This window comes from Myotis brandtii, unplaced genomic scaffold (genome assembly GCF_000412655.1).
Source record: "Myotis brandtii unplaced genomic scaffold, ASM41265v1 scaffold18, whole genome shotgun sequence".
Lineage (NCBI taxonomy): Eukaryota > Metazoa > Chordata > Mammalia > Chiroptera > Vespertilionidae > Myotis > Myotis brandtii.
This window is the reverse complement of record NW_005356674.1, coordinates 10,820,758-10,841,168: the sequence shown is the minus strand read 5'-3', so window position 1 is coordinate 10,841,168 and position 20,411 is coordinate 10,820,758. Positions and strand designations below refer to the sequence as shown.

The 20,411-nt window shown below is 37.9% G+C and overlaps 1 long non-coding RNA gene across 1 annotated transcript in view; it reads right to left on the bottom strand.

The window, feature by feature from the left end:
• Positions 1-19,306: 19,306 nt before the first annotated feature.
• Positions 19,307-20,411, bottom strand: part of LOC106725660 — a 73,721-nt gene continuing 72,616 nt past the window's right edge. The window contains exon 4 of the long non-coding RNA XR_001361590.1: positions 19,307-19,517. This is a non-coding gene — a long non-coding RNA (uncharacterized LOC106725660). The remainder of the gene's footprint in view (positions 19,518-20,411) is intronic.

Sequence of the window (20,411 nt, the reverse complement as noted above, 5' to 3'; positions counted from 1 at the left end):
TCCATGTATATAAACACTTGGCATATTTACACTTCTTGAAAATCTCTAAGAATTCTCAAGCCAAAAATTTTTAAAACAAATCCTTTTGACATAGCAGAGAGGGGTCGGACTTGAAATAGTGCTAGATTCATTTACAGACGAAATATATCTTTCTGCTAATTAAAATGTCAGGTATAAGTGGAACAGAGGTAAAGGCCAGAAAACTTCATTCTTCATAGATGAGGTTTTGCAAATGAAAGACTCTGTCTGCACAAGGAGCATGGGCATAATAGCTGGTTCTTCCCTCAGAAAGACAGTGGCATCAGGCATAACCGGAAATAGTATATGCAGCCTGATAGAGGAATGGGGTGAAGTGGCAGGGAGGGAGCCAGTCCCTCGAGCATATTAAAAGCAACCCTAGATGTGATATGGCTTGGTGGTTATATGATTTTTAATATCCTTATCAGTTAGAGGTACATACTGATATACTTATGTATAAAATACTATGAGTCTAGAGTTTGCTTTAAAATGTCAGTTAAAAAGAACCACAAAATGTTGATATTTGTTAAAAGCAGCTCATGTTTACATGGGTAAAATCTCTCTATTTTGTGTGTTTGTACATTTTCAGTATAAAATACTCTTAAAAGAGCTACATACTGGGTCAGAAAGTTGTATACAGCTGAGGTACCAAGCTGTGAGCCTCTCACTGTAGCAGCTGCTACAGCACCAATAAATAGAAAATTCATGAACCTTTATTGCTCATCGTCACTGAGGCATTGCTGCATGGAGTGAGAAGGTTCCTCTTACTAGGGAAGGAGAGTCCCAGTGCAGCAGAAAATATGACTGCAGTCTTTGTTCTCTGCACAAACCTCTCTCAGATGCCTCCCCAGGCTCCCTCTCCCTCTCAGCATAGTTGACAGAATATCAGAGTCACAAAGCCCCTTGGTCTTTACCACACCTGCAGCTTCAAGTATCTTACTGACCACAACATTCATTTTCTCGCTGACCAATTCATGTTCATCTAATTCTACTATTTTAACACATTTCATTCCTATCCAAACACATGTGCATGGCCACCGCTAACATAACACTTCCCATTCAAACAATTTAAGCTACTAATGTTTTCCATGATATCATGAATATCTCCCCTACTTAGTAATAGCTGCACCCCACCACCTATTGTTTGTCTTTCTACATTTATTTTCCCCTTAAATATGAACCCACATCTACATGGGTTCAAACCCTTATCTGCAATGAGTGTGTCCTTCACTACCCAACAACCCACATGGGACCTAGCCCAGTGCCAGGCTAACTCTTAGTAAACAGTCCTCAGTTTTACTTATTGAGTTACTAACTAAACACTGGGATTTAAGCATGAAAACTTCACTTGTTCATCCAATAAACAATTGTTATGTACTTATTATGTGCCATGTCCTTGATCTACAAAAATAAATCAATTAGGTACCAACCTTGAAAAAGGTCAAAGTCTAATAGGGGAAATAAGTGCATAGACCACTAAATGTAGTTAGATATGTAAACTAGATAGAGTGGCAGCATCAGTGAATATACTCACTTTGACTTGGAGTTCGGAAGTGAGAATAGGAGGAAGAGGAGGCTTCCAAAGATGACAAAAGACTTGATTTTTGCCTTTAAATGGTGGAGTAGCAGTTTGTCAGGCATATATAAAGAACTGGAGATATAAATTATAAAAACTCTGTGTGATGCTAGAATCAATAAAGGGATGTCATAAGAGATAAGGTTGGAGGGATAAAATATGAAGGTTCTTAATGCTATAAATTTTGAGATTTATTCCACAGAAAATAAAAAGTCAATGAAAGCTTTTAAGCAGGGCTGTCAAACAATATTTGCATCTCAGAAAAATTCCCTTGTAGTAGAGTGGAGGATGACATTGAAGGCAAGGGGTGAAGCAACAGAAGCAGGGCAATGGAGGCAACGTCAGCCCTTACAGGGTGGTTGTAACTGCCCAGAGAAGAGAGGTGTGGATCTGAATAAAGGCAGTGGCAGTGAAAGTAGATTGAACTGATCCATAAATGTATTTGACAGCCTGATTTAGATTTTTACCTCCCCCACCCTACCGCCCCCAAAAAAGAGCACATTTCCTCTAAGAAGTTATCCTGAGAGTTTGTCGGAGAAAATCTGGGAGCAAATGACAAATAACTATGAAACCTGCAAATATATATGCCCTGCTGAGCTTATTTTTCATTACCTAGACACATTCTCCCTTTCCCTCCCTTTTCCCTCCCTCCATGAGAGCAGATTCCATGTCTATGTTGACCTCTCAGCCATTTCTTGGTTTCTTTCTTCCTACTTATGAACTCTGACCTTTTCTACTTTTCAATTCTTCATTAATGTGGCAAAATCTCTTAGTTCTAGAATGTGTTTGGTTCTAGAGGACAATGACACAGCCTTTTGATACCCCAAAGTCAAAACTGGTTTTGACAAAAATAAAAACTTTCTGCACACTGCCCATCCATATCTTATGACATTTTTAGGGTTTGGAGAGATAGCCATTGTCTGTCTTTGCATCCTTGAATGCCCACATGAGATTGAATGCCATTTAGATAAATGAGCCATTTATGGTAATGCTTCATATAACAGCATATTCAGTTGGCTGCTCTGGAATTTGATCATTTTCTTTTTAAAGTTAGTGGAAGTTAGTTTGGGCCAAGTACTTTGAAAACTTTGTTGAGAAATTAAGTTTCAGGGGGCACGGTCCTAGACAAGTATCAGTAGGTACAGCAAAGGTGTCGGGAACATTATATGTTTAACTAAATATGTGTTTATTAAGAACAAGCATAGGTAACTCTATTCTAAGATAAACGTAGATGTATAAGACAGTTCATTCTCAAGAGAAACAAGCCAGGTAATTCACAAGGCAAACAACTGCAGAACCATGACTTACATGTTACTTCGCGGTATGCCAAGCAGGACTCATGCCACCACTGCCACATGGCCAACATCTGTTTTGGCAACATCACCCTTCTCTTCCTGGAGGCTTGACCACTTCCACTCCTCTCCCTACTTGTGTTCCCCTACTTCCAAGAACCAGGACACTGTTTGCAGCTCTCCTAAGCATCCACGTCAGCACTTCCCCTGGTCAGCACCTTTTCCAAACTATATCTCACTCTAAAATTGCCCTTTCCTCCTCCTCCAATTCCCTCCAAACAAGACCACTATTTCATCTTTTCAACTAGGTGTTAGAGGAAAAGCAATCAAAATGCCTGATTAAACCAATTCGTACCAAAGTCTAGATAGTAGGCTTCACTTTCATCGCAGCTTTTAGAAAAAGAACCTGTTATTTCAAATGAGTCACTGATGGGTGGAATGTGTGAGGGAGTTATATTTGAGGTGTGGGGAGTTCCACTTTGTCCTCATCTATTCATACTGATCAGTCTCTCTCCGATCCAATTTGTCTTCCTCACAGAGATTCCATTCTGAACTAGACAATGCATGTGACAGCCTCAGTTCATCAGGTCATAAATTAAAAATAAACCTCGGTAGGAAACCTGGTTTGGTTTTACATTTCTTACAATTTGGAGTTACATTCCTTTTCTAGAGTCATATGCACACATTTGAATGTTTTCTGGATAGGCTTCTATGGTAAAGACAAAAGTAATGTTGATTTTTTTATTATATTGTTATCTTTGCCAAAAGGCAAACTACCCAGCTTGGAAGTTAATATCAGATAAAAATAGTGGTGAAGTAGTGACCACAATGTATACCCTCTTATGAGAGTAAATTAATATGGAGATCACAAATAAATATGAGTTACATCTTTATGAAGTTACATTCTAACATCAGCAGACTGCTTATAGACAAACCTGTCTTTAAAACATCCCAAACATAACCCATAAAAAAGGGAACAAGTGGGAAGCATGCATGCATGTACGTTTCTCACTAATGCCCTTACAGTCATTTCTGCCTCTAGCTTCAGTTCAGGTTGCTGTTTCTTCAGTTGTACACCAAATGAAATCATGGTTTACATTTGGTGGCTACACTGTAAGTAAAATAAGTTTCTTTTCATACTAAACATAGAGTGGAATTCCCTTAAGTTAAATGCCTAGACAGAGAGAGTCCACTGATTTGCCTTTCTTTCAAAGAGCTCAAATTCTATCCTCAGGTTGTCTCTGAACTAGACAATCACAGCACTAAGGTATAAATAAACTGAAGAGACTGTCCCTTGTGCACGATGTGACAGAACTTGGCTCTCTGACTAGGTGTGTTGAGTCCCAAACCTGTGCTACATCCCTGCTACAAAACCTGAAAAGCAAGCCTAAAATTCACAACAGGCCCCTGGATAATCAAACTGTGGATATACCACCATGTCCCACGACCTTATCACTCAGCAAATATGTAATGAGTTTCTTCTCTGTGCCAGGTATTCGCTAGGCTCAGTGACACAAAGGTGAACAATGACATGGAGTCCCTGCCTTCTTGCCCAGGCTCACAATGACATAAAAGGTAGTCACAATACAGAGTTATGACAGAGAGACAGGCTGAAGGTCAAGGGCACACAGGGCAGAAGCACCTAACCCACCTAAGAGTGAGGGCACGGAAACATCAGGAAAAACTTCTTGGAGAAGGAGGTGTCTGGGATAAGATATTTCATTTTTTATTCATGGTTTTTATTTTTTTAACTTTGTATTTTTTATGTAATTTCAGGCCTCCAAAAAAAAAGTTGCATGAATAATACAAATAATTCTCATAAACCATTCATCATATGCCCTCATATATAATATATATATATACATATATATATACAAACATACATTTTTAAACATTTAAGAATAACTTTCAGAGATTGTCCCTTTTACTCTTAAATATTCCAGTGTATGTTTTCTAAGATCAAGGGCATTCTCTCCCATTACCTACAATTTACAAAACCAGAAAATTAATACTAACCTAATACTACTATCTTACCTACAGACCTTATTCAACTTTTGCCAGTTGTCTTACTGTAAAGTCAGTATTCAATTGTCATGTCTGTTTAGTATCCTACAGTCTGGAACAGTTTGTCTCTCGTGACCTTGTCATTTTTGAAGTGCATAGTCTAGTTATTTAGAATGTTCCTCAGTTTGGTTTTGTCTGATATTTTCTCATTATTAGATTTAGCGTAAGCATTTTGGCAGAAATGCCACAGAGGTGATATTGTATTTTTGAGGTGAATTTTGAAGAACAAAGAGGAGGAGTCAGCCTGCAGAATCTAGTGCCAGATAAGTTTATTTTTACATTCAGACTTAGGAGGATACAAGGTGGAAGGTTAAAAAACAAAAAAAAAAAGCTATACTATTATTAGCTGATATTTATCAGAGGTGATATTGTATTTTTGAGGTGAATTTTGAAGAACAAAGAGGAGGAGTCAGCCTGCAGAATCTATTGCCAGATAAGTTTATTTTTACGTTCAGACTTAGGAGGATAAAAGGTGAAAGGTTAAAAAACCAAAAAAAGCTATACTATTATTAGCTGATATTTAGCAAGAACTTACTAAGTGCCTGGTACTATTCTAAATGCATTACACAAGTTAACTCAGTCATCCTCACAACTGTTCTTTTCCCACTTTCAGATGAGAAAGACTAAAGCACAAAGAGATGGCAAAGCTAGCAATTGGAGCAGCCAGAATTCAAATTCAAGCAGACTGACTCTACTGCCCACACTGTCAGCAGATGAGACTTAGTAAAAGCAAAATTTTACAAAAACAAAAAACAAAAAAACAAGTCTTGATAATAGTTCAGAACCAGCTGGCTTTGAGAACAGTGTGCAGTGGTTGGTTTGAGCAACACCTAGTGAAGAGATTGGGAATTATGGCCGGGGCGCTCCTGCCCCCTGCTGACTATGTGAAATTATTGCATGCATGCTTTTCACTGATTTTAGTTCAGTTGGAGGAGAGGGGTCTATGCAGAGAAATGATCATGGAAATTTCTGTACACTCCGGTATTATGCCTGACCTGCAAGCATGAATCAGGAAGAATTTGGCATTCCTTCTATTCTTCTTCTCAGCCCTCTGCCACATTATAAAGATTGCTCAGAAGAACAAATTCTAAGCCCTATTCTCATGAACTTCTTTTATGAGACTTCTCAGGAGAATTTTTTTTTTAACCATGACAAATTTGGAATCCACTGAAGCAGTAAGGAAGCTTAAGTTAAATTAATCAGAATACAATCCCCAGACAAGACAATCATTGCAGCTGAGGAAACCCGCAGGGAGGGTGTTTGTCCTTAGAAAATATTTGAAAAAGATCCAGTGCAGCTGAACCAAGTCATCTCACAGAGGGCTCTGAAGTGCCACGGAGGATCAAATCACTAGGCTAATAAAATGATGGAGAGGAAAAAATTCCTCTGAATGAATCATAAGTAGCCTCTATTTTCAACCAAATTCCCTTTCTATTCACAGATAAAAACCTGTCCCTCTTAGATTCAGATCCCTCGGGGCTTCTACAAAATGCCATTGTTTTCTCTAGTAAGAAGGAAAAGTAGAAGTAAAATACAGCCAGAAGACAATGGAATGGCAGTCTCAAATATACCAGAAATCCAAAATTCACGCAAGAAGTAATTTTGATAGAAAACACAGGTTTATAATTAAAAATTGTAAATTTTTTATTGATTCATAAAGTATACAGTATAGGGTTATGTATGGAATAGCATATAGGGTAAATGGATTGTCATGTCGTGATAGCGAGCACCATTAACTATTATTGCCTGAGCAGCCGCATTTTCGAAGAAGAATGGTCCGATGATGCCTCCAGCCCAAAATCCGCACCAAACAGTGACACGTTGTGATGCATTTGTTTCTCAACAATCACTCGTGGATTTTCTGAACCCCAAATGTGACAATTTTGTCGATTAACCAAGCCATCAAGATGAAAATGAGCCTCATCGAAATTCAGCCACATTTATGCAAAACGGTCATGGAAAATTTTAACAAAAGAGTGCGTACGTGCCAGCAAAGCCGTGGAGGCCATTTACCCGATATGCTATTCCATACATAATCCTATACTGTATACTTTATGAATCAATAAAAAATTTACAATTTTTAATTATAAACCTGTGTTTTCTATCAAAATTACTTCTTGCGTGAATTTTGGGACACCCTTTACATTTGCATACTGCTGCTACCAAGCAAAGGGCTGAAACTTTTGCCCCCCAGGTCATATCAACTCAGTAAATAAATGCCTCATGGAAGGTGCTTGAGCTAAGCAAGTCTGTCACTTCAAGGACTTCCTGTTTATTTTAATAAAGCATCAAGAGTTCATGAAGGATTTATCAACTCTCCATACCCTGAGACAAAACTAGTGCCCTATGTCAGCTCTCTATTGCCACAACAGTGCTGCATAACAACCACAAAACATCAGTGGCATACAGCATTAAGCATTTGTTGCTCTCCTGTCTGGTGTGGTCTACATGACAGCTCTGTCACATGTCTCACATGTCTGAAACTGTCTCTCATCACGCAGCAGACGAGAAAGCATTGCTCTCCATTAGTGAACAAATGGCAAACACAATGCCTTCTTAGACAGAGGCTCAGAAATGGCATACTCTCACTTCTGCTACATTCTATTGACCAAAGCAATTAACAAAACAAGTCCAGATTTAAGGGAAATAGACTCTGTCTTTTCATTGAGAGGAAATGCAGTCTCAGGGCAAAGGATGTGGATGTAGGCACAGGTTAAAGAATTGGAGCCATGACTGGAACCTACCACAGGCCAAGAGAATCAATAAAATCTGCTAGGTAACTATTTCCCCAATATAGTCTTTCTTCACGTATACTCTTCTCAATGGATGATCTACAAACAGTGCTCTCCAGATTGCCCTGATAACATTTAATAAAGAAGACATACTTAAACCTTAAGGGCAACTTTTCTCCCCGTGAGATCCGAAACACCCAGCTAACTAAAGAGATTATATCAGAGTTGCCTCTGATTGCCACCAATTTCTCATTGCTACCTGATCCAAACTTCATTATAGAGCAGTCTAGAGTTAAAGAAAAAGCAAGAAAATGGCCCTAATTTTGTCTCCTACTATATCACAATCTTTGGTCAAAAATATATATCTGCCCTAGCTGGTTTGGCTCAATGGATAGAGCATTGGCCTATGGATTGAAGGGTCCCAGGTTTGATTCTGATCAAGGGCACATGCCCGGGGTATGGGCTCTATCCCCAGTAGGGGGTGTGCTGGAGGCAGCCAATCAATGATTCTCTCTCATCATTAATGTTTCTATCTCTCTCTCTCTCTGCCCCCCTTCCTCTCTGAAATCAATAAAAATATATTTGTGTTTTTTAAATTTTTTTATGTGTGACAAAATAAGATTTGTAAAATAAAGTAGCACAGGTTAATTTCTTGATCAATTGTAATAGGAGTCTTTCTGGGTGAAAATTAAAACACACATACTATTTGGAAATTTTTTTTACTTATAAGATAGTATCCAAAAACATTTTCTTTTGGCTTTCGAATGGCCATGCTAAATTCTCTTATTTGAATATGTTCATATAATGTTTATTTAGTTGTCAAATGACTAGTTTTTAACCAAGTTATTATCTCCTCACTCCTCAGTTTTTATTCATGTTTTTCCATTCCATACTTGCTCTGCTACCTCTCTAGAAATAATATATAACTTAATGGGAGAACCTAATATTTTCACCAATTATCTTTACTCAATTCCAAGTGATTTTGCAAAGGGCAAAAACGTATTCTTGTTCCTTTTTCTTTTTTAATTTTTTCTAGTATAAGTCAATACTAGAGTAACAACATGATGAACCATAAAATGCTTCTCCTGGCATTCCCATCTTACTGGATTGATGATATATCTATCAGACCCATTTTCCCCAAAGGACAAGTACACATTCAAAATATTAAACCTTTAACAAAGACAAATGTGGAAGCAATTTGAGATCCCCATTGTTTTCCAAGTCCACTGAATATCTTAACTTAGCTCCTTGACCAATGATCAGCTTCTCTTTTACTTCACCTGACAATCTGCCTATCTTTCTGTATGTTGGAATTCTAAATAACAACTTCAAGGAATAAAACCATCTTCCATAACCTAGCTCTGCTAATGCCAACCATATCGATTGTTTGACCTTTACTAAGTCTACTGACTAGATGGTGTATAATGTTTGGGCATTAAAGATGCTGACTTATTTCTTTTCTAAGTCAAATTTAAACTCTGACTACCCAGAATCAAACCCCACATACTGTCTCAAACTGTCCCCAGGTGCACCACTCTCCCTGACATTTGGACACCACTTATTGATTTAATTTTTAGCAGCTGTTACTCAAGGACACCCAGCTTTAGCTGGACCAGCATTAAAATGGCAGATTCCCAAGAGCCAAAAAATGACCCAGTTTGACACAAATGTGTATAATATTTCTGCAGAAATAATTAGACTCAACAAGGTTATCAGTTTAACTGATAATTCTTGTCTAATTATGACTACAACAATTAACAAAGAGTTTTAATAACAGAGTCATTCAGAGTTAGGGGTTTTCCTTTTTAAAAAAAGGAAATCATATCAGAATAATTTCATTTCTCATTTTCAAGAATTGTGGGTGTAAAATCCATGAATTAAAATTTATTTCTGTCTAACAGCTATGTTGTTAACTTAGTGAGGCAAGAGCATCATTCATGACCATAAACCCCCACCATCACTGCAGATACACACACACACACACACACACACACACACGTTTAGAGAATGCACAGCTTAACAAACAACATCAAAAAGGTCTTTTCCAAGTCTGATTATGATACTTAAAAACTAGCCCCTGGCTTCTGTTTGTCTTGCAATAAAAGAATAATTTTACATCTTTCAAAAAGGATTTCTAAGCACTTTAAAAATGGCATATATTTTAAAAGCTAAGTACATTGCTCATCCTTTTAAGCATACTTACAAGTCATTCATGACCTCAAAGATGAAAGAAAATTCTTCCATTTTTAATAAACAAGCAAGTCAATCCTACCCACTTACTATCCACAACCAGACATGACTATAAACACCTCCCACTTTATAGAAATAATAAATGGAGTACAACATTGACTCAATATAAAATTCAGACTAAAACAAATGCATCTTAACATCTTGTAGGGTTTAGTTTTGAGTACAAAGACACTGTAAGACACTGATCCCAATCCACTTTTCTGTCATGTTTTTTTTGTCTCCGCATTTTTTTTTTATGCTTAGAATAGATCTTTTAAATTAATTTGTGTATTGTATATTATACCTTATACCTAAAATAGAGTTAAGGATTTATTGGCCATTTTTAGTATGCTATTAATATTGTATTCTTGGAAAACCAACCACGTAAAATCAAATTAGAATACAAAGAACAGAATTTGTACTTTCTGCCATCAAGAAATAATTCCTCTCATAAAACAAATGGTGACCTGGAACCAATTCATGTTGGCTCTCAAGAGTTGATTGTACGTATCTTTTTTCAACTCCATGTTAGTAGCTCAACACTGGTCATGGTGGGAGTGTTTACACAACAGAAGTTAGTAAACATTACTGATAGCTTTACAAGTTTAGTATCCAAGAGATGAAGATGTTCCATATTAGTACTGTCCAATAGAGTAGCTACTATCCACATGTGGCTACTGAGCAGTTGAAATATGGCTAGAGTTGAGAAGCTAAACTTTTTATTTTACTTAATTTTAATTTAAGTAGTCACATGTGGCCATGTGTAGGCTACCAGTTTGAATAGCTCAGTTCCACTGTGAAATAACAAGTAGATGGTATCCGCCAAGAGTCACAAAACTGAGAGAGCTAAGACTTGAGAAGAAAGAGGAACACCCAAAAAAAGGGTCATGTCAGGTCTTAAAATAATGAAATGTAACAGCAAAGCCCTTCCAGGTTCTATCATCACTTTTTTGAAAATATTTTTTTTATTAATTTTAGAGAGGAAGGGAGAAGGAGAGAGAGATACAAACATCAATGATGAGAGAGATTCATTGATTGGCTGCCTCCAGCACACCCCACACTGGGGATTGAGCCTTCAACCCAGGCATGTACCCTGACCAGGAATCAAACCCGTGACTTCCTGGTTCATAGGTCGATGCTCAACCACTGAGCCACACTGGCTGGGCTATCATCACTTTTTAAATCTAGTAAGCACACATGCATTCATTTATGGACCTGAAACAATCAGTGTGGGACAGGAGATGAAGGCCACCTCCTTATTAAGTTAAAAAAAAATGGCCCTAATGCCCTAAAATGGTGATTCTCAATTTTTAGCATACATCAGAATAATCTGGAGGACTTGTTGAATCATAGATTTCTGGGCCCTACCCCCAATTTCTGATTCAGTAGTTCTGGGTTGAGGACCAAGAATGTGCATTTCTCACAAATTCCCAGGTAATGCTGACACTGACCGGGTTGTGGGGGGCACACTTTGGGAACCACTACTTTGAAGCTAATTTATGTTGATCTCCAAGTCCTGCTTCTTCAGTCACAGTCTACATGCTTTTCGCTCAGGCTGAAGTCCTACTGATTGTGTTTCTTGAGACGCTAGAGCAAAACTCACTCCTCTTTGTTGGCTAAATCTATTCTTAAGGTCTGGAGTTAAAACTGTAAGAAACTTGACAAGCTCTCCTACTTCACCTCTTCCAGGGTCCCTGGAGCTCTGTTGTTCCCACTATGCCAGATGCTACATTTGCATGTGCAATTTAAAGAGTTTCTGCTCATAGCCCCAGCTGTTTAAGAAAAGTGCAGACACCAGCTCATCTTTCTCTCTTTCCCCACAGCCCTCATAATAGATTCCAATAGAATACACTAAACACAAGCACAAAAAGCCAAAATAACCTCCAGTATATACCTACATTTTGCAAACTCCTCAACAATATGGATTCAGGAGGAACTAAATGATTTTCTTTCCCAGAAGAAAGATGGTATAGAAAGACTCTTCCCAAATGGAAATACGTCTACTTGACTAGATTGAGGACACAGGAATTTGGATCATGGGAGTATATGGCTTCTCAGAGGCTCCTTTAAGACTGTTTTAAGTCTAGTTTAACAAAGAAAGAAAAATAAAAGCTTTGTACTTTCTTCTGTTCTTGTTCCATCCCCTCTCCCCCAGAGAAGTAAGAGATGGTGGTTAGGGGTCAATTTCATAAATCAGTCCTGAGAGAGCTAGGATTAATAAAGGCTGATAATGACAGGGCAAGTCATCAAGACAGAAATGGTAGCTAAAAGCACATGTTGATGCTATAAAGATAAATTATAAAGCAGGAGAAACACAAAAGGATCAACTTCCAAGGCACCAGTTGTTGACTTGACTTCTCAGAGTTTTATTTCCGGCCAGGATGTTCCCTCATTCTCTAAGACGGGCTTCTGTTACGTCTAATAAACACCTTTTTAAGAAATTAGGAACATCTTTTAAGTGAGAGAAGAAGTCCCAAACTCTGTTCTTTCAGTGACTTCTGACAATTTTTATCTCTAAGCTAAATCACTTCTAAACTAGGGGGAAATTCCTTACCTTTTCCACTATAAATAAGACATTAAATCTAAACTCAAAGTATAGTACTGAATAAATAAAAAATGGATACTCCCTATTATATCTCTTTGCACATAGATTATTTACAGTATGGATTATTTTGCTTACTTTTAAATCCATCTAACTTGGCCTTTAATAATCTTCTTAGTAGCAGAAACAAATGATGTGTGTCCAAAACACAAATTAATTTTAAGATTAGTCTGAACAACGTATTTTGAAGTGGTAAGACTGTTTCCCTCACATACACACAAACATTTCCAATGCATACCTAAATAAATTTTTTACAAACCCCACTCTCTCCTCTGCAAAAAAAATCAAAAGTTGACTTACATGTCTAAGAATATTATTCATATTCTCCAGTTTCAAAAAGGGATAACAATTGAGGTTAATAACATGCCTACTACATATAGCAATGACATTTGTGATTTAGATAGATAGATAGATGATAGATAGATAGATAGATAGATAGATAGATAGATAGATACAGATATATTCAAACCAAGATGCTACTACTCTTTTTCTCTCCTTTCTCATTCTCTACCACACATTTTCTTACACCATCTATATTCACCAGTCCCTACAGTCATCTTTTTCTATTTTACATTTTCTTTACCTTTAAATGATACGCACTTTAAAACACCAAGAGGAAGGGTTGACATTCACATTAACTGATTTTAATTCTACAATGGGACTAAGGTGTTCTTGTTCTTGAAGTATTATATACTCTGACCCCTAAGTTAAAATATCCTTTAAAAAAAGAATTCTGAATGGATAGTATGTATAATACAGAAGTAGTTTGGTAAGAACTTGAAAAATTGTGTTTTCTTGATAATAGAGCAAATGTCTATTACTCATATGCTAAATTTTCTAGCAACTTATACATTAACTAGAGGTCTGGTGCACAAAATTCATGCATTCAGGGGGGTCCTTCAGCCTGGCCTATGCCCTCTCACAGTTTAGGAGCCCTCGAGGGATGTCCGACTGCTGGCTTAGGCCCACTCCCCGCAGGCCTAAGCTGGCAAGCGGACATCCTTAACGCTGCTGCAGAGGCGGAAGAAGCTCCCACCACTGTGACTGTGCTCGCCAGCCATGAGCCTGGCTTCTGGCTGAGAGGCACTCCCCCTGTGGGAGTGCACTGACCACCAGGGGACAGCTCCTTATTGAGAGTCTTCCCCCTGGTGGTCAGTGTGTGTCATAGTGACCAGTCGTTCTACCTTTCGGTCCGGACATCCTTAACGCTGCTGCAGAGGCGGAAGAAGCTCCCACCACTGTGACTGTGCTCGCCAGCCATGAGCCTGGCTTCTGGCTGAGAGGCACTCCCCCTGTGGGAGTGCACTGACCACCAGGGGACAGCTCCTTATTGAGAGTCTTCCCCCTGGTGGTCAGTGTGTGTCATAGTGACTAGTCGTTCTACCTTTCGGTAGATTTGTAAATTAGCCTTTTATTATGTAGGATTATAAAGAGGAAGCTGATCTTTGTTTTTCCAGCACCCCCTCTTCATCCAATCAGCTTTTCTATTTCTGAGCTTCTTATTAATAATGAGCAATACTATTAATATATTCTTACCATATGCCCAACTATGTTAAGCACTTTACACCTCTAACCCTAGCACTTTACATTAGCTCATTTAATTATCCTGACAATCCATCGTAACAATCTTTTTACAACTGCATTTGAATTGTGTGTGTTTTTTAACTTAAAATTGCCCTGGCTCACACAGCTAGTAATGAAAGAACTGGATTTCAAACTCTGAAGTTTTAAAGCTCATGCATCAAACTTCATGCACTGCAGCCTGCCTTGAAAACAGTTATCCTGGGGGGTAGGGGAAAGGAAGTCCCCAAAAGAACAAGATGGCACAAGTTTTTCAAAGTTTAATGAGATCCAAATGTCAACGAAAATTTCCCATAAGAATTATTCATTACAATTATCAGCTCTTGCTGGCGTACAAATAAGTTAAAGAGGAAATTAACTAAAGTAGATTTTAATCACTTAAATGACTTTTTTTTTCTTCAACAGGTGATTTGTTTTACCAAATGCAAATCCTGCCAAGAGAATTAGATAAATAAGCAACCTATAATTGAATAGTTCTTATCTAGTCTTCCTTGGAGTTAGCTGAATTGGATTCATGGTTTCTGTCCCATTAGCTATGAAAAAAGTTAACATTTCAACTAACAAATATCTTATAGCAAAAAAAAAAAAAAGGAGCTAACAGTGACATTTTTTCTTTTCTTCTACCATTACCATGTTCAGCTACTTGCAACTGAACTGGTAATACCAAAAGCATATAGATTGCTCAAAAACAGGGACCCTAGCTCTGCAAGATATTTCATGATTTTAAAAATCAATGTGATATAGTTTGTTGGGTATTTATATATTATTCATTGTTTTACCTATGGCACATAGAGATTTCATCAACCCTACACTTGTTCAATAATTACAAATGAAACAACTTTCTTCTTTAAAAAAAAATCTGATGATGGGTTTCTTTGGAACTTAGAGGAAAGCAAGGTTAAACAAAGAATTGGGTGAGAGGTTAAAATTTCCAGTGAGCTTAATTCAGATAAACCCTGGACCCTGTAATTATAATCATGAGTTCTGAAATAAAACTCCTTATTGGTAAAGTATGAAAAGAAATATACCTGTACCACTTGACTCCTGTTCATCCTACTAATTTAACATATATGATCAAATGCTTCCTAGGGAACAGCCACCATGTTAGGCACTGAGGATATGGTAATGAATAAAACAAACATGGTTCCTCCTCTTAAGGATGCTTACAGTGCTTGAATTAAAGATACACAAATATAAGTACAGTTGACCCTTGGGGGTTAAGGGTCCCAACCCCATCCCTGCAGTCAAAAATTCATGTGTAACTTTGGACTCCCCCAAAACTTGACTACCCTTGGTATCCATAGGGAATTGGTTCCTTGTGGAGAGAAAAATCTGTAGATGCTCAAGTTCCCTGTATAAAATGACATAAATCAATGCATACAGTCAGTGCTCCAGTTCTGTGGACTTCCAATCATGGATCAAAAATAGTACAGGTATTTATCCAAAAAGTTTCATCTATACATGGACCTGCACAGCTCAAACCTGTGTTGGTCAATGATCAGCTGTATGATCATCCACAAATCTGCAAAACTGTGTTTCCTAGACAGGAGTCCATGAAATACTATCTGTCCAGAGTTCTCCAGCTTTCGGAAACTATTTGGGGCCAATTCCATTCTCTCCTTGGAATTTTCACTTCCTTGAAAGGTCACAGAAAACCAGCCAAAAATTGTACCTCAAATTACTAGGGCTGGGATAGGTAAAGAGCATCCAAGATTGAACAGATTCTAAGAGCTCCCAGAGAATATCGGTGAGCTTAATCTCAGCTCTCCCCAGGACCAGGTCCAAGTCAAAGTCATGTTCTGAAGTCTCTTCTGCACACAATACAGCACCATCTAAAGAAAAGGAAGCAACAGGGATCATAAAAATATCCCATGTTTGGTGGCAGAAATCCTTCATTGTGAATGACAAAAAACAACAACAAAAAAAAAACACAAAAAAAATCAAATTGATTCAAACAATAATCGGAATTCACAGGTTTTAGGCACTCCTCTCAGGATCCAGTTGATCTTCAGGATTGCTTTTCTCATGAATGTAAGAGCACTACTGCTAGCAGAAAGTAAAGCTACAGTTCTTTGTCAAACATGTCCAGTGTGGGAGATGATACAAAAACCCTAAACTTTACTCTTATTGGATTACTCATGAGTAATCAGTATAGTCAAAGGAATCTTAGTTTCTGCCAGGTCTTGACCACTTTTTTGTGGCAAGGGAACCCAGATAACCCTGATTGGCTTTGGCTATTCACAATCCAGTGCACAAGACATGGATCATGGAGGTCACAAAATGGGATAAGGTGGAATGCATAGCAGAGAAACAACTAGAATATTCGTTTTGTATAGTTTTATTTTAATTGATTGTCTATCTCTAGTAATATTTTTCTCCCAACAGGCGCAATGTCCAGCAAACAAAGCCTAGACTTGTTGACTCCCAACCCATAAAAGAAGTGCAACAGTATTCCCAAATTCTTTCCCCAGCTAGATCAACAATAATGTATAAACTTATGTGCTGCTCTCATAAAGTTTTATCAGCTACAGCGAAAGAACCTGGATAACATCCCAGCTAATCTCTCAGCAGCAGCTGGGGAAAGCATCAAAAAATTACTTTTTCAATTGTCTGTCTAAGTATTGTCTGCACTTAATCTGCAGATATCCAACTGTGAACACTAGGGAACTTCACTCAAACAAAGCAACTCCCAGAGAACCCTGGGCACACTGCCCCATGTGACCACCCCCTAGGAATGTAAATTAAGAATTCCATATTCATAGTAGGTTTTGTTAGGAAATGTTCTTAAACCCAGCAGAGCAGCCTGATTTCTCTGCTAATTTCTCTGATTCCCAAATGCTAGGGAGGTTTTCTGGCAGAACCTATTGTATGCAAAATGGTTTTACAATTCTTACTAAATAAACCTATCTGTTCTTTTCCATTTGAGTTCCCTATAGGAACCAATGGCTTTAACCATTAGCACATTGATCTCTATGGGCAATATGCTTTGCTTCTCCAACTTGCCTTTCAGTTCCCAAGCATAACGTGGTGAGTAAAGAATATGTGCTCTATGGTCTGAGCCTTGTTTGTGAAACAAGTCTCCACCACTAGCTGTGAAACCTACATTATACCAACTTCTGTTAAAGGATAAATTTAAAAAAAAAAAAAAAGATAAAATCATGACTTACATACAAGTGAGTATAAAATGAACATATGTCAAAGATTTTATGTAATGCATTAATTAATTAATGATGAAACCAGTAAGATGTTACGACCAGTCCAAAGAATAATTCAAAGAACTTCACCTATGGAGACAATAAGGAATGCTGAACTTAATTTATAAACAGAAGCAAAAAGGTCTATCATCAAGGAAATAACCAGTTACATTTTGGACACAGTTTATTTGCATTTCTAAGGAAAAGAATCATGATTATTATCAGTCTTCTGATGCTTATAAAGCTGTAAATTAGCTCAAAGACAGTGAAAGACATAGATAGCTCTGAAGACTACATTAACAGGGCATTTGTAGAGTGGGGAGTTTGACCATTTCAGTCTCCCACTATGTTTTGAGTTGTTGTTTTTTTTCTGAAAATGTCTGTCAAGTAAAATATCCATCAAAAGAACGGGAAGACAAGCCACAGACTGGGGAAAAAAATATTTTCAAGAGAAATATTATCTAAAATATACAAAGAACTTTCAAACAAACAACCTGATTAAAATATGGGCCAAACACCTCAACAGACACCTCTCCAATGAAGATATACAGGTGGCAAATAAGCATTTGAAAAAATGCTTCACATATATCATCAGGGAAATGCAAATTAAAACAACAATGAGATACCAGTACGTTACCTACTAAAATGGCCAAAATCTAAAACATGGACAACACCAAATGCTGACAAGGATGGGGAGCAGTAGGAATTTTCATTTATTGCTGGTGGGAATTAAAATGGTACAGCCACTTTGGAAAACATTTTGGCAGTTTCTTACAAAATTAAACATACCCTTATTGGACGACCTCGCAATCATGCTCCTTGGTATTTACCCAAAGGAGTTGAAAACTTACATTTTATGACCATGATAACTACAAGTATCTCAAAGGTCTGGCAGAAGAGGGCTTTTCTTTTATAGGAAGGAGTAAATATTGCTAAAAAGAACCAGATGTGGAAAGGGGAGATGACTGGGAAGCCTGATTGGACAATGGGTCATGGAATGGTTTTCCCTCAGGACAGCTGATTCTGGGGAATGTTCACTAAGGAGGGGTTAGTCTACATTCCAATGCTCTAGGGTGGGCCAAAATTTAGGAGCCTGGGGGAAGGAGACAGCCCTGACTAAAGTTTAGTCAAGTTAATGAGCATTTTCTTCAGATTGGTCAAAGGGGACAAATATTTCAGCTAATCATTTATGAGATAAAGAATAAGGATTTCACCCAGCCGGCATGGCTCAGTGGTTGAGCATCCGACCCAGGAACCAAGAGGTGGTGGGTTCAATTCCCCGTCAGGGCACATGCCTGGGTTGCAGGCTCAATCACCAGTGGGGGTAAGTGCAGGAGGCAGCTGATTGATGATGTTTCTCTCTCATCGGTGTTTCTATCTTTCTATTTCTCTCCCTTCCTCTCTCTCTAAATATCAATAAAAACATATTTTAAAAAAAGAATAAGGATTTCAAGGTTTTGTGTCTGCCTTAGGTAAACAAAGGGTTCATCCTTGAGTCTCATCTAAGTAACGTTGGGAAGGCTGGTTCTTGCAGTTAAGTCATTTCCCAGAACATAGAAGTGTAGGAGGATTTCTTAGCCACACTGTTTTTAGAGGAGCACAGGCTGAAGATGAGTATCACTTACAGATGAATAAACCTCCTACGTGGGTGAAACAGGGTCTAAGCAATAGCCTCCTGTTTATATTATTCTTGAAAAAAATAGAGCAACCATCTACATATTGAGAGGTGGTGACAAAGGTCCATTGTTTTAGGGTCCTACTTTGTAGGCATCTTAAAAGTGTGATGCCTAGAGCCATGACCAGGTGGCTCAGTTGGTTGAAGCATCAACCTGTACACCAAAAGGTTATAGGTCGATTCCTGGTCAGGGTACATACCTAGGCGGCAGGTTTGATCCCTGGCCAGGGCAGGTACAGGAGGCAACCAATTGATGTTTCTCTCTCAGACGGATGTTGCTCTCTCTTTCTCCATCCCCCCTTCCTCTCTCTAAAATAAATAAAAAACATATCCTTGGGTGAGGATTTTTTAAAAAGTCATGCCTAGAAAGAGAAATATTATATAAAAGGTTAGAGTAAAGAAGAGCTAACCCCTGAGGACATCTAACCCAGTAGATTCCAAGAGGTTGATAAATAGAAATATTTCAATTTTGTAACACTGCTTGTTGAGTTTCTTGAAGCTAAGATTTCTGTGCTCTTGATAATGGTGTCCACAGTCTTGGTTACTTTGAATATCTAAAATAGACAAAGAACATGTATTTGGCCAGACTTCCTTAGTGACCCAGACAGTGACTCATCCATGGAGAAATCCAGTCCATTCAAGGTATATGTCAAGTCATCAGGCTTTAGCTCACAGTCTACAAATCTCTTTATTCAATATGTTCTAAGCATCTCCTCATTTCCACCAATAGTCCCTGAGAACATACTCTTAAAGTTATAGCATAAGATATATTCCCTCTATGTTCTTTTTCTATTAACCTCTGACTCTCGGATTAAGAATTATGTGCTAGTGGGTGAAACATTAAATTGGCAAGCTCATATAGCAGAGCCCCAAATAAATCTTCATTTGAGACAAAGAAGTGTCCAAACAAATGCCATGGTAAAGAGGACCAGATGAGAAAACTAATAGAGAGAAAATTGGCTACTGAAAATAATGAGGGAAGCATTCATGATTTCAAATTGAAGGACTGATGTCCTCCTACTCTAAAGGTGAACTTGAAAATCAGAGTGGTCCTTCTTCCACTACTACTCTAAAATTTACACTATTATAGTTAGCTAATACCAATATTTTTCTCATGCCTCTGGCTCTACACAGGCTATTCTTCTGTTTGTGATATCCTCCCTCCTCATTCATCTGGCAAACTCCTTTTCATCAGGTGTCAGTTCAAGCCTTCTGCATGAAGCTTTCCTGATTCCCCTAGCCCAGTGATGGCGAACCTATGACACACGTGTCAGAGGTGACACGCAAACTCATTTTTTTGGTTGATTTTTCTTTGTTAAATGGCATTTAAATATATAAAATAAATATCAAAAATATAAGTCTTTGTTTTACTATGGTTGCAAATATCAAAAAATTTCTATATGTGACACGGCACCAGAGTTAAGTTAGGGTTTTCCAAAATGCTGACA